We start from the raw sequence: 15,033 nt of genomic DNA, 5'->3' as shown, positions 1-15,033 counted from the left end.
ATCTTCATAAGCCCTGTACCTCTGCTCTGGTTCATCTGGACTATTGCAGTATTACCCCAACTGGTCTTCCCACTTTTCGACCTGCCCCCACTAATCTATCCTGCAGACAGCTGTGGCGTCATCGTTCTAAGATACAGGTCTGACTACAAGTTTTCTGTTCAAAAGTCTTCCTGAAGCTCTCCAGCTGCTTAGGAAGCAGATCCGATTGCCTCAGACTGGCCCTCAAGACCCATCTAAGCTGGCTCCACTCTACCTGGGTGTTCTAAAAGGCTGACATGGGGATGGATAGTTGGTCACATGGATCCATGGTGACAGGTGGATTCTAGGATGATGGAGGCTTATAGGGCTGAATGGACTAGTGGGCTTTTGGATTCACAGACAATTAGAGGTATGGGTAAAGGGAGGGTAGATGGAGGGGATGAGGGGTTGGTGGATGGATGGTTGGAAGAATGCCAGTCAGGTCAAGGTTATTTTTGTTACAAAGAACGAAAGAACCAAATATCTTCAGGGAAGGGGAGGGATGCTGGTGGGAATACAGGGACCACCTTGTAGATATCATTGACATTCAGGCCTCAGGGGAGATGGGAACTGGGAAATCAGGAATGACCACTCTTCATCCATCTCTGGAGGACCGAAAGTTCTCCCAACACCTGTTCTTTCCTCTGCTGGCTCCTCTGTGCTGCTGTCCTCTGCCCAGCTGCCTCTGTGACATGGCAGCAGGCCTCTCAGCCATTCTTGCTCAGCCCTCCCCAGGTGGGTATCATGTGTTTATGAATGTGCCTGTTTGCACCTCTGCAAAGCTCTTATGTGCTAAAAAGTATACAGTGACCAGCACAGAGTCACTGCCCTATGGAGCCAACAGGGCTTGACCCAGGGAGAGCGGTGATGGCCAGTGCCCTGGAAGGAAGAACATGGGGACAGTGGGGTGCATGGAGATCGTGAGTTGCCTGCTCAGCTGGCGTCTCTACCAGGGGAGCGTTCCATCAGAGATCTGAAGAAAGTGACGGGGGGAGCCATGAAGACGTGGGGTGGGGAGGTGAGAATGCTGTAGGAAGAGCAAGTGCCAGTGCAGGCCATATAGCCCACCTCGTAGAGTGCCTGCCTCTCATGCTGGAGGCCCGGGTTCGAGTCCCCAGCACTGTGGGATTGTGGAAGAGCAAGTGCCAAGGTCCTGAGGTGGGGCCTCTTGGCACATTTGAGCAGCATCTGTGAGGCCGGGGCAGCTAATGCCGCTGGAACAAGAAGGGTGGCAGAAAGCTGATGGTGTAGAGTCTTGCTAACTGTTGTGAGGACTTTGACTTTGACCCAGAGAAAGAGGGAAGGCACTGGAGGACATTCCCCAGGGGAGAAGCGTGGCCTTGTGTTCTGTAAAGGAGATCTCTGGCCGCTGTGCTGCTGGACTGAAGGGGACAAGGCTGAAGTGGGGAGAGTGGCCAGGAGGCTGTAGCATCCCAGGACAGGCAGTGAGTGGCTTAGGTGAGTTTAGGGTGGATTTTAAAGGTAGAACCAGGGTTTTGATTTGCTGGGGATGGGATGTTGGTGTGAGAGAAAGGAAAATTCAGGCGAGCACACCTTTAAGATTTTGGCCAGGGCAGCTGTAAAGATGGAGTTTCCATTTGTGAAGAAGAGAAAGTCTTAACTTTTGGGAATGTTAGAGGTGCGGGGACAGGAACTCCATTTTATCGAGTTCAGGTGGTGATGCGCGATGCTGAGGGTAGTTGGATGTGAGTCTAGGGTTCAGGAAAGAGGGCTGAGGTGGAGTTACAGTTTGGAACTTGTTGCCATTTCAGTGACCATTTCAAAGTCATGTGAGTGAATGAAGTCACTGAGGAGAGAGTGTAAATGGAGAAGAGGAGGTTTGAGGAATGACCCCTGTCCATCCAGAGTTAGGGGTTTGGGGAAAGAATAACCACCAAAGGGGACCCAGGAGGAGCGGGCAGTGAGGGTGGAGTAGAAAAGGAGATGCGGAGGAGGCCAGTGTGCAGAGAGAGGGAGGGAATAGTGTCCGGAGCTGCTGATGGGTCCCGAGGGATGAGGACCGAGGAAGTGGCTGGACAGCGTCTCCTTCGCCCGCAGCAGGCCAGCATCGCCAGGCTCTTGCGCAGAGAGGCACCCAGATCCCGTGCGCTCAGCATGACCTTCAGCTCGGCCCTGTGGTAGAGGCCACTTCACATACCTCTTGGATAACTAGGGCTCAACACAGGGATGCAAGAGCAACTGGCAGTCCTCCTGAACCCCAGGGTCACCTGAATCCTACTCTCAAGATGGGGCACACAACAGCTCAATGGCAACTGGAACAATAGCTTATGTTGTTCAGGATACAGCTGGTGCTTGAAGTGCCCTAACTTCTCCGGCATACCTGATATTCATTCCCTTCAAGGAAGAGAACGTGCATGATTGGTCAAGTCTGTCACCATCCGATAGACAGCTTCTTTAGGGCAGTTTATGTCCAGCTATTGAAGTTATATAGGATATAGGTGTGCATGTGTGCAGTGAGCTGTATCTGTGTAATATGTCTATATATACTATACATGAGCTATTGTATATATTACAGGCATATAATATATGTAAGACTACACACACACACACACACACACACACACACCACACAGTTGCCATTAGTGGAGAACCAGCCCCTGGTCTAATGGGTTGTCCAGGGAATTAGAACTCATATCACTTAATATACATGATACAATCCTGAAGTTTGATGCAGAAGGAAATTGCTTGTCCAGCTACCTCAGAAAGGGATGCCAGGGTTGTGGGTACAGGCAGAGGATCCCTAACCCCAAAATCTGAAATCCGTAGTTTTTTGAGCACTGACGTGGTGCCACTAGTGGAAATTCCACATCTGCCCTCAGGTGATGGCTGAAGTCAAGACACAGGCACACTAACGATATTCTTTAAAATCCCCTTCAGGCTATGTTTATTTATTTATTTTTAAAAAATTTTTTAGTTGTCGATTATAAATAAAATATTCTTTATATGTGGTGCTAGGATCGAACCCAGAGCCTCACATGTGCGAGGCAAGCGCTCTACCGCTGAGCCCAGCCCCAGCCCTCAGGTTATGTTTATAAGGTGCACATGAAACATAAATGAATTTCACGTTTAGACTTGGAGTCCATCTCCAAGATTCCTCATTAGACACATGAAAATATTCCAACATCTGAAAGAATTGGAAATCGGAAACACTTCTGGTCTCAAGCACTTTAGATAAGGGTTATCCAATCCATATTCTTTTCTAGTATGCGTGGTTGTGAGAATAGTGAAGAGATGCTAGCTGTGTGTGGTAGGAGTGAAGGAGTGTTCAGGCTGAAGAGCCAGCTGATTGGAGTAGACAGATGCGCACAGGTGACTGGACATGTTAAAGTGGGTGGTTGGTGGCTGACCCCGAACAGACCAAAAGGGAGTCTCCCAGAGTATGCCAGGGCCTTGATCCTAGACTTCCCATCCTCCAGAACAGTGAGGAATAGACCTGTGTTGCCCATAAGCCTCACAGTCTGTGGCATTCTGTCACAGCTTCCTGGACTGACTCAGAATGGACTGAGCAATGGACGGTTAGCTGGCGACTCTTTAGATGGATGGATACATGAATTTTAGGTTCATGAATAGACAGCAAATGGAGGGGTAGATGGTTTGATCCCTTATGGAAGTGGGGCCTCAGAGTCACCTGGAAGGTTTGTTTAGCACAGACCTTTGGATCCCGCCCCCACAGAATCTGCATTTCTCACAAGATTCCAGGTAATACCATATTCCTTGTCTAGGGTCATTCTCTGAGAACCACTGCCCCGTGGGATGCTGGGATCATCCCACTCCAGGAGAGGTAGGATGGAGTAGGTAGGTTGGAATGGAAAGCCCCGGGGCCTTTGGACTCAGGTATGTTATCCAGCAGATCTCTGGGCTTCTGTCATTGGCAATGGGCCCATGCCTGCAGTAGGCCCAGGGCCCAGGGCTCTTCTCCAGAGACATAGTACCCTTCTTTAGGGCCTTGTGGCCCTCCATTGTCTGTCCAGCTATTTCTTAACTCTTGCCCTCAGCAGGGTATGTGTGTGTGGCCATCTGAGGGTGCTGGGCCTTGGTTGTGGGGAATATACAGGAATTAGGCAGGGCCACAGTCAGACCTGTGCCCAGGAGCCATCTTTGTGGGGTTGGAGATGTTCCCTTTGAGGCCCTGTGCCCACTGGGCCTCACTGATGGCCCTCTGAGTTGCTGGAAGCTGCTCCTACCTTCCCTAACCTCAGCAGCCCAGGGAAGTTTTGCCTCTAGGGCCAGAATGGGATGGGGTGACTCTCAGGGTTTCCCCCTGCCCGCCTGGGAGTGACCTGTGTGTTCTCTCTAGCTCATCCGCTGCCCTGCTGAGTGACCCTAGCATGCACCCCTGTGTTCTTATAAATGTCTTTGCATTTGTCGTCCCTGCTGTCTCAGTTACTGTCAGCCTCTCATCCCAGCAGGATCCTTCTCAGCACTTGAATATGCTCAAGTGTCACAGGTCTTTAAAAACAAATGAAAGCCCCTTTCCTCAAGTCCACACCCGTCCGGGGCTGCTCCAGTTCTCCTGTCCACACTGAAACCCCCTCCAGAGTTAGTTTTCTACATGCAGGTCATTGTCTCCTCCCTCTCGCACGCCTGCAGCCTGGCTTCCCTGTGACTCTCTCCACTCAAACAGCACCCCCGAACCAGGGCACCACATCCACATGGTACATGTTTTTTTAGTCTTTCTCTTAGTTTTCCCCTGTAGCACCCAATTGCTTAACCACTGAGCCACATCCCCTCCTCTCTCTACTTTTTCTTTTGAGACAGAGTTTCACAAAATCGCTGGGGTTGGGCAAGAACCTATGATCTTCCTACCTGAGCCTCACTGGGATCGAGAGGCTGCTTGTTTTGGTTGGTACTGGGGATTGAACCCAGGGCCTTGTGCATGCGAGGCAAGCATGCTACCAGCTGAGCCATCTCCCAGCCTGCCTTGCTCTGTGAGCACTCTTCTCCAATCCCCACATGGCAAGCATTCTTCTGGTTCATGCTACAGCTCTGCTCTTCCTCTTTTGCACCAGGTTCTTCCCCCATTCACTGGGCCATCAGATACTAGTGGCCTCAAGGCACAGGTGGGGTCCTCTCTTGTTACTCCACGCTTTCCCTCTTGGCAGTTCTGTCCCTGTCCTCAGGTGGGTCTCCTGCTCATTCCTCTCCCCAAATGCTTGACTTCTGCACTGGGGCATCTGAAAGGCGCCTGTGACTGCACGTCCACTGCCTCACTGGTGGCCTTTCACTCTCCTCACCCCAGCCTTGGTCTCCCTCTGTTCAGCTCAGTGAGAGGCGTCGCCATCCAGCCGGCAGAGTAGCTCATAATTCTAGGTCTGACACCTCTGTCCCTCAGTCTCCTTAGCCGACTTGTCAGCAGTTCCTCTTCAATTTAACCCTAAACATTGGCTGTAGAATCCTCAGTCTGCCATCCCACCCTCGTCCAAACCACCACCATTGCTTCCCTAGACCATCACAAGCCTCTTGGGGGGTCTCTCCACGGCCCCTCGTGCCCTTCCAACTCATCCACCACCTTGCAGCTACTCTGGGTCTGCCTTGCTGCCCAGGGATGGGAGACTGACCATAGGAGGGGTCGGTCCGCTCAGGGTCGCAGCTGGGCTGAGTCCCAGGCCTCCCCCTCTGGCCCCAGTCTCTGCCCTCTCTGCGGCAGGAAGGCAGACCTGCATGTGGGCCGGAGGCCTGCTAGACGCAGAGCTCAGCCAGGCCTCCTGGGGAATGGAGAAGAGGCTCTGAAATCTGCAGTATCAAGTTTCAGAAAACATGGGGTCAGGGTCAGCAGAGCAGCTGGTAATGGGGAAGGCCAGGCCCAGCTAATTTCCTGTCAGGAGGGCCCAGAGGCCCCAGCCCCTCTCTGGGCTGGCCGCAGGGGAGGAGATGCCGGGAATGGCTCACATTCCTCTGGCTGGGGCTGCTCCGAAGCTCGAACCTCTGGGGACTGTGGGGAATGAGGAGGTGGATCTGCTGCGGCTGGAGTCAGGGGCTGTCCGCAGGGACCAGGCATCTGTTGTTCAACCCTTGGGCCTGGATCAGGCCAAGTTCTGCAGAGGGGGCGCAGTCGCAGCTGCAGGAGCTGTGAAGAAATAAGCCTAGCCTTACTTCGGATGAGGAAGCAGGCCAGGTCCGCACAGGATCGCACAGAACCTCATCCTGAGTCCTGAACAATTGGTTCCTCTTGCCCAGGCTCGGATTTCCTGGAAGGCTCAGCTGTGGCCCAGCTGTGCCTGGGCTTCTCTTGAAAAGGAGCCAGGAGTCCTTGCCTCCAGAGTAGGAGGGACCTCTGAGATGCTCTGGCTGTAGGTGGGTGGCCACAGCATGACAGGGGCATGAGGGCTAAGTCAATGGGGGGCGGGGGGCTTCCGTCTTCTCTTTGTAGGGCCCAAACTCCCTATGTCCACAGGAGGGACGTTATGTCCTGGTCCTGTCCCCAGGCTTTGAATGGTCTTCCAAGTGGCGTGGCTAGTCTGGATGTGAAGGAGGGATCGCAGACCCTTATACTCTAGTCTCCACACCAAGGCTGGGTGGCTGAGGGGAGGGGGGAGGGGGATACAGACAAGCCTGTGTTCAAGTCCCAGTTCCATCAGGCACTGCTGTGTGACCTCAGACAAGGTCATTTAACCTTTGGGAAATCCAGCTCCTCCCACCCGGGATGCATGTGGCCTGCCCCTGAAGCAGGGCTGGTCACTCCCTGCCTGCCCATTCTTCCCCTACTTGACTCTGAGGCCAGGGCATTCTCTGGCACCCTGGGCATCAACCAGACAGTCCTCAGTTGCACCTCCGCTTCTTCCCCATCACCTAGTCCCCAAATCCTGCAAATGCCACCCCAGCCCTGATGCCTTTTCAAGTCCTGATGATGACTACAGCTCCCCAGCATGAGCCTCGTCAGGGGGGTCTTTCTAAAACGCACAGCACAATCCAGCTTAACTCCTTTCCTTCCCTCCTCCATGTCACCCATATGCGGCCATCTCCTGTCCTGTAACACTCAGCATAAATGCCACAGGTCAGGAAGTGTCCCTGACCCCAGGGCTGGTGATGAGCTCCTCCCAGCGGCCCCGCCTGCACACCTGGCACAGCTCTGGCCACAGTAGACACCACGCCCTGCAGGTGTGGTCGATTGCCACTTTTACTTGGGTCCAGGTGCCCAGAACAGGCATCAGCACAAGCACTAATAAATGTATGCTGAGTGAGTGAACAATGAACAGGTTCTGAGTGTGGCTCACTCAGAGTAGATGCCTTCCCATAATCCGCAGGGAAGAGGCTGAGGCCCTGGGCAGGGAAATGATTTCCGGCTGCCTCCCACTGGTGAGGCCCAGGCTGCCAGTGTCCCCCTGTGCAGGTCCAGGCCAGTGACGGGGCCATGGAACACATCGCTCCCCACTACCACTTGCTAAACTCAGCTAGGGTTAAGCGAGCTCATTAAATCAGGTGCAAACCAGGTATGGGTGGGCATGTGTCCAAAAGACTGCCTGTGTACGTGTAGAAGGTGTGTCCTGGACACTCATGCCCCTGTCTGTGTTGCTGTGTGTGCAGGACCGTGTGTCTGTGGGTGCCTCCACCCAGGGCCTCGCAGCAGCCCTCACCTTCCACGCCACCTCTGCCCCTGCCTCGCTCTTACCTCTCCCTAGGCCACCCCAGCTCGGCTCCCTCACCCTGGGCGTGTGCCCACTGTGCTGCTCATGGCGTGTCACTGACTGGTCCGCATGATGCTGTCTGAGTTTGTTGATACTGTTGTAACAGATTATTATAAAGTTAGTGCCTTTAAACAACACATTTATGGGGTCGGATGTGGCGACACATGCTTGTAATTCCAGCAAATTGGGAGGCTGAGTCAGGAGGAGTACAAGTTTAAGGTCAGCCTCAGCAATGTAGCAAGGCCATTAAGCAACTTAGACCCTGTCTCAAAATAAAAAAATGAAGGGCTGGGGTTTTATTTATTTATTAAAAAATAAAGCTCAGTGGCAAAGTACTTGCTAAGCATGTGTTAGGTACTTGGTTCCATCCTTAACACCCCAGAAAAATAAACAAATGAAATGAAGGCATTCTGTCCATCTACAACTACAAATAAATATGTAAAGAAATGCTTTTAAAAAATAATAAAAAGGGCTGGGGATGTGGCTCAGTGGTTAAGTGCACCTGAGTTCAATCCCTGGTACCAAAACAAACAAAGATAACACTCCCCTCCCCACATTTATTACCATACAGTTCTGGAGAACAGAAGTCCAAAATAGGTCTCTCTGGGGGAGCAGGACTGTGTTCATTCCTGGGGCTGTTGAGAATCTGTCTTCTTGTCTTTTCCAGTGTCTGGAAGTCACCTCATTCTTGGCTCAAGGCCAGCTGCCACCAATGGCCTGTCTCTAGGCTGCTCTTCTTGGGGACCTCAACTGTGTTTTACTCATCTAGAGATTCCTGAGGAGCAGTCAGTGCCCTGCGAGCTGTAGGCGTTTTCTGCACAGCTGTTGAGGAATCCCACTCAACCGACGCGTTGAGAATCTGTTTTGTGCTGGGTGCTTTCATCTAGAGATGCTCCCGGACTCATGGGGATTTCTCTTGATCGTAAGTTGACAACATGGTAAGCCGAAGATGCATTTAAGACCCCTAACCCACTCACCATCCCAGCTTAGTAAACAAGATGCTGTAGACCCTTCAAGATGGAGAGGCTGACTGACAGCTGAGCCCCTGCTGCCGCCAGCCCTTGCAGAGAGGGTGGACTCAAGGTAGTCTCCAGCCTCTTCCAGAGCCCTTCATATATCTGGTAAGTGACCTGGTATCACCAGCCTGGGAAAAGAAATATCCAGAAGAGGAAGCAGCACAGAGCAAGCATGAATAGGTGTGCTGACTGAATGACTGGTGGGCAGGTAAATGACTGGGAAGGGGACACGGTGTGACTTCAGCTGATCAGCTCATTCACAGTAGGTTCCATCCTACACTTGAGCTCTAGGATTGAGTGCTGACAGCTCACATGTCACAAGTCTGGGAAAAGGTCAAAATTTAAAATCTGAAGTGCAATTTCTACTGGATTCATATTGTTCTCATGCCGTGATAAAGTTAAAAAAAAAACTTACATTAGCCATGATTAAGGTGGGACCATCTGTATATCTTTTTAGTTTTTTATTTATAGATGAAGAAATTTATAGATGAAGAAGATGAGGCTCAGAGAAGTTAGGAACCATCCAAGGCCAGACAGCTGTGACAGAGCTGGAGTTTCAGTATATACTGACACGGGTAGAAAGTGCTAACGTTTTTGTTCCTTGGGGTCTACAACTCTACAAGAGATTGATCCCTAGACCCTGGGAGGTGGCTCTGGGAATGTACTGCTCAGATGTCAGACTACCATCACCTGATGGCCCTGCTGCTCCAATGTCCGTCGCTGTTTGCACTGTGGCCTGTGGACTGTTCCCTGACAATGACGAAGGCACATCCATTCTTGAGAGATACAGAACCCCCCACCCCGCCCAGGCAGCTTTGGCACAGGGATTCCCCAATGGTCTTGCTGCTTTCTTAAATCTTACTGTCACCTGATTCCCCACAACCTTGCTTCCCTCCCCCAGCCTCGCAGGGCTCACACTTACATCACCGTCTGAGAGCCCTCTCTGCCTGTTGTGCCTCGCAGGCATTTCTTAGGAATCATTTGCACCCCTAATCCCACCTTGGTGTCTGCTTCTTGTGTGAGAAGATGGTGGTGCTGCAGAGCCACAGAGGAGTGCTCAGCCGGGGACTGGGATGGGTGGGGAAGATCTGGAATTCCGAAACGGGAGGTAAGGATGTAGCACAGCAGACTCCCTGACCCTCTGAGCCACAGGGTGGCCCCTCTCCTAGTAAGAGCCACCACCTGTGTTGTGCTGAGAGGGCTGCTGAGGCCTCGGCCTCCCTCGCAGGGCTGCCCCCACTTCCTCTTTGGGCTGCCAAAGACACTAATTAGGATTGAATTCCAGAATAATTTGGGATATGTTGAGCCTGATTTAAAAAAAAATGGAAACAGATTATACTGTGAGAGAATAGTGAGAGTTAAATACCAGATACGCTGGCAGGAGCCAGGGGAGTGAGTACTCCTGGGCCTGGATTGGGGAGTGCTTGGTTAAGGGCAGGGATGTGCCCTGGATAGGCAACAAGCCATGGAAGGAGGTCACTTTCTGGAGATAAGAGTTAGCACCCTAGCCGGATGGAGCCTTCTCTGTAGGAGCGTCTCTTAGAAATTTGGCACAGGTGGTAGCCAGCACTCAGCACTCAGTGGAAATACCTGAGTCCCCCTGGCAGGTGTAGAGAACAAAGCAAAAAAGCTGAGGAGGGCTGGGGGTGTAGCCCAGAGCTTGAGTCCTCGCCTTGCATGCTTGAGCCCTGGGCTCCCTCACCAGCGCTGCAAAGCAGTAACGATGGTGGGCTGGGGCGTGGCTGTAGCTCAGGGTGGAACACTTGCACCTGGCGGGCAAGAACACCTGCTGGAACAGGTATATTAGGTGAGGCCAGCCATTACTGGGGGGAAGGACCGGGCTTGGCCCATACAAAGTGTGGACATGGTTAATGGGGTGCAGAGCCCCAAAAGGCAAGCTAGACCAGTATCCACGAAGGCTCTGGTACAAGAACAAAGGCAGAAATGGAGGAGCAGGAGGCAGAGACATTGGAAAGCTGCGGTCCCTGGCTCAGCTCCCAGACCTAAGCTCATTTCCAGAGAAAGAGCCACCACCTGAAGAGGCCGCAGGTATATACCATGATGATTCCTTCAGGTCCCCCGCCCCCAAAAAGGGCATGTGGCCAATTGAGTTGCTTGATTGTTCACTAGAAAAGGGGGAATCATTGAAGTTTTAGTAGATGTAGAGTTTGAGTTGACAGGAATACCTGGAGCTAAAAGTGTGATCACGGTCTGTCCCTCAGAGGGGATGCTACAGATTGGATTTGGGGTGTCCCCCACAGGTCCCTGCATTAAGGTCATTTGGGGCATGATCTTGAGGTGGGGAGCAGCACCCTGGCTCCCGCCTCATCCTCTTTCCCTTCCAGCCAAGAGGCGAATGGTTTTGCTCTCCCACACACACTCCTGCCTCTCCCAAAACAATGGGACCAATTGAACAGGGAGCAAAATCTCTGAAGCTGAGCTAAAATCAAACTTCTCTGGAGTTGTTTATCTTGGATATTTGTTATAGTAATGGAAGGCTGGCCAACGGGGGGCTTCCACGGGCCAGGTAATAAGCAGAACCCTGGCGGAAGCCTGGCTCGTTGCAGGCTCACGGGGTCCACGAAAGCACCCACCCAGTAGTAATTCCCTGCACCCAGGCATTTAATTGGAATTGATGCTCTGACAGGGGAGTAATCTTTGAGCTATTGGGTAAGAGCTCTTATAGAGAGACCACAGGGGTACTTTTTTAAAAAATATATTTTTTAGTTCTAGATGGACACAATACCTTTATTTATTTTTATGTGGTGCTGATCTAGGCAAGTGCTCTACCACTGAGCCACAACCCCAGCCTCCAAGTGGGTACTTCTGAAACTGCCTTCTCCCTACTCCTTCACCCTGTGGCTCTTGCCACATTTTAGAGTAGATAAAAATAACGATATCTCATCCCAGGGAGTGTGGCGGAGATTAGTTTCATCATGAACAATTGAAAGGATGAAGGGGTGGGGGTCCTTACCGGGCCTCTATTTAATTCACCAGTGTGACCCCTGCAGAAAAAGGATGGACCCTGGAGAGAGACTGCAGAGCACCTCAGGCTTACCCACGCAGGAGGGCTGCCTGCAGCTGCCGTGTGTGAGGCGGAATTGGTGGTGGAGCTGAATCAGGCTTTGGGTTTGTGGATGCAGCCATGTGGCAAATGTGTTCTTCCCTATTCCAGTTAGAAAAGAGGATCAGAAACAGCTCACATTCACTTGGGATGGACAACAGTGTTCCTTAGAAGTTTTGCCTCAGGCTATGCTAACTCTCTTGTCCCTGTTATAATGCCATCCCGAGGTGAGGACACAACATCACATTGATTCACCGTGTTATGCAAAAGCTTGAAGATTCAAAGAGCTGCCTCTGCGATGAAGTTTTTAAGGGGTGCAGGGGTCAGGAGTATGCTGGGGTACCCCCTCCTGAGTAAAAGAAATCACTGTGTCTTGCATCTCTTGTCACAGTGAAGAAAGCATGGTGTCTGCAGACCTCCTTTGGGGCCAGAGGCAACATGTCAATCCGGATGGCAGGGAAAGCTGGGTCCCATGCCAGGAAAGGCTCTGAGGAAGCCTAAGTGCAGTGAGAGCAGCCCCACCATTGGTCATGCTTTGGCAGACTCTATGGTGTTGGAGATGTCAGTATGACAAAGGGGAAAGATGCAGCAGAAAGCTCATGGAGAGTCTCAACACAATCACAACATAGGCCTTTGGGGTCCTGTAGCAAGGCTGTACCATCAGCAGCAGAGGACTACATACATTTTTTTTTTTTTTTTTTTTTTTGTAGCAGGGATTGAACCCCGGGGTGCTTAACCACTTAGCCACATCCCACCGTTTTTTGTTTTGAGACAGAGTCTCACTAAGTTTCTTAGGGCCTCACTAAGTTCCTGAGGCTGGCTTTGAACTCATGATCCTCCTGCCTCAGCCTCCCAGCTGCTGTGATTACAGCATGTGCCACCATGCCTGGGCGACTATACACCTTCTGAGAAACAGTCTCTGGCATGTTATGAGGCTCTGGTGGTGACAGAACACCTGTCTGTGGAATACCAAGCGGGAAGTCCAAAACTGCTCATTATCAGCCGGGTTCTGTCAGGGGCACAGGTTGTAAAGTCAGGGGGGCCTGGCAGAGTCCATCATGAGACAGACGGACTGCATCTGGGACTGAGTTTGCAGGGTCAGAGGAGGGGGTCAGGGCCTGTCCTTACAGCCCTTGTACCTACAGACACATGGCAGGTTCTGTGGAACCAACTGAGAGGAGGAAAAAGGCTGAGCCTGGTTTATGGGTGGGTTGAGTGTGTGCATGGGAACCAGGTGAAGACGGACAGTGGCTCCCTGACAAGAGGTACAAAGGGAAAGGAAATTCTCCCCGATGGGTAGAGACGTGAGCAGAGTGCTTGGCTGTCTGCTTTGTGTACAAGAAGAAGTGGTCCAGGCAGTAAGTACACACATTGCCTGGTTCTTTGGTCAGGGGACTGGAGGACTGGGGATGAGCAGCGGTGTGGCAGAGGCATGTGGCTATCGCAGGCCTGTGGCTGTCGTGGGCGTGTGGGAGAAAGCACGCTGTGTGGTTTTGTACCACATTAATCCTCACCGGAAAGCACCCGACACAGAAGAGGCAGGGGATGGGAAATGACTTGCACAGCTGACAGTACCCAGCCCTTGTCAATGGCTAAGTGGGAACCAGTACGACGGCTCTCCTATGGAGTGGCAGAAACCAAACCTGGGCTAACAGGAGCTCCCTGCAAGGGCCACACCAAGCAAACCTGGATACTCCTGCCTTAGAATGTCCAGTGTTCGGCAAGAGAGGCTGATGCTGACCCCCGGTGTGGCTTCGCTCCTTAAGGAAGTCAACCTACCGCTTAGGGGCAAGTCAACTGCCTCGGGCTCTTTCCATCCTGGAAGGGCCAGCAGTTCATCAAGGTCAATTACTCCTGGTACTTTCCGTGACTCCTCTTCATGTCTGTTGGTCTATGAACACAAAGAATCCCAAGTGCCCTGGTGGCAGCTCTAAATCCTAGTTCTTATGGACTATTATAGGATCCTTAGTTGAGTGGAATTCTATGCTTTGGATCATGCATTCTGTAGGTCCCTAGCACATAGTGCTGACAGAGGCTCTGGTCAGAAAAGGCAATGAATGCCCAGAATAGGTCTGTATCCATGGAAGATGACCAAGGTTCACATCTGCATTGTGATCTGATTTCCCTTCCCCTGATTTCCTTCTCATTGGCACCTGCTTCTCAGAGTAACACATCTGTTACTACCTGTGTGCTCTTGGGACCAGCAAAAGCATCACACAGGAGCTTGTTAGAACTATGGAAGGTCAAGTCTCACCCTAGACTTAATTAGATAATTTGCTGTTGTTGTTGCTGTGGGTTGAACCCAGGGCCTTGTGCATGCTTACGCGCATGCTCTGCTACCTCCAGGCCCTGGAATCTTCATTTTAACAAGATGATTTATATGGGCATTACCATTTGAGAAGCATCAATTTATTTTTTTTCCCCCGCAAATCTTTTAAATCTCAGTTTGGAACCTGAGTCCTTGTCAAAGTAAACATTTGGAATCACAACGTGACAGATCTGGGTCCTTTGTTTTTGTTGTGTGCGCGCATGTTGGGGACTGAACATAGGACCGCATGTGCTCTGCCACTGAGCTACACCCCCAGCCCCTGGGTCTTTCATTTCATATGTCAAAGCCCAGCAGAATGAAGGGACTACTGGAGGTCACAGAGTGAAATGTAAGAGTCAGCACTGGAACCCAGGCCTCTTGTTTCCCAGCTCCTCCCACTACAGGCTCTGCTGGGAGCAGACTGCTCGCCCTCGATCTGTTGTCTAGCATGTAGCAATGGAAATAAGGCTGCACTGAGATATGTGGTACAGTATATGTTGCTATAAAAATATGAGGAATAGTAAAAAAAAAAAAATTGGTTTTTGTCCTGGGCTCCTTGTGCACAGTTGCTAAGACTCTTGGAACTTCCTGAGTGACAGGAGTGTCTTGTTATTTAAAAAGTGTCCTTTTCAACCACACCTGAGTTCATGCTATAAGATGGCTCGGGGTAGGGCCCCAGATAGCTTTGGGAGGGGGAGCCCGTCTCCGGAAAGACAGAACAAGTGAATAGAGGTAGGAGCTTTTAGCCTCTCCAGCTTCAGGGGACAGAGAGGAACTGAGTTGATGGCCACCAGGTGTACATCTTGCTCTGTGCATTTCTTCCATTAAGCTGTTCGTGAGTTATATGTACCTTGTAATAAACTGGCAAATATAAGTAGTGTTTTCCTGAGTTCTGTGTCTTGCTGTGGCAAATTATTGAAGGAGGATATTGGGGAACCTCCAAATTCATAGCTGGTTGGTCTGAACTCCAAGAAACTCTTG

Source organism: Sciurus carolinensis, chromosome 11 (assembly GCF_902686445.1).
Source record: "Sciurus carolinensis chromosome 11, mSciCar1.2, whole genome shotgun sequence".
Taxonomy (NCBI): domain Eukaryota; kingdom Metazoa; phylum Chordata; class Mammalia; order Rodentia; family Sciuridae; genus Sciurus; species Sciurus carolinensis.
The sequence above is the reverse complement of the archived record's forward strand: the minus strand, read 5'-3'. Positions refer to the sequence as shown.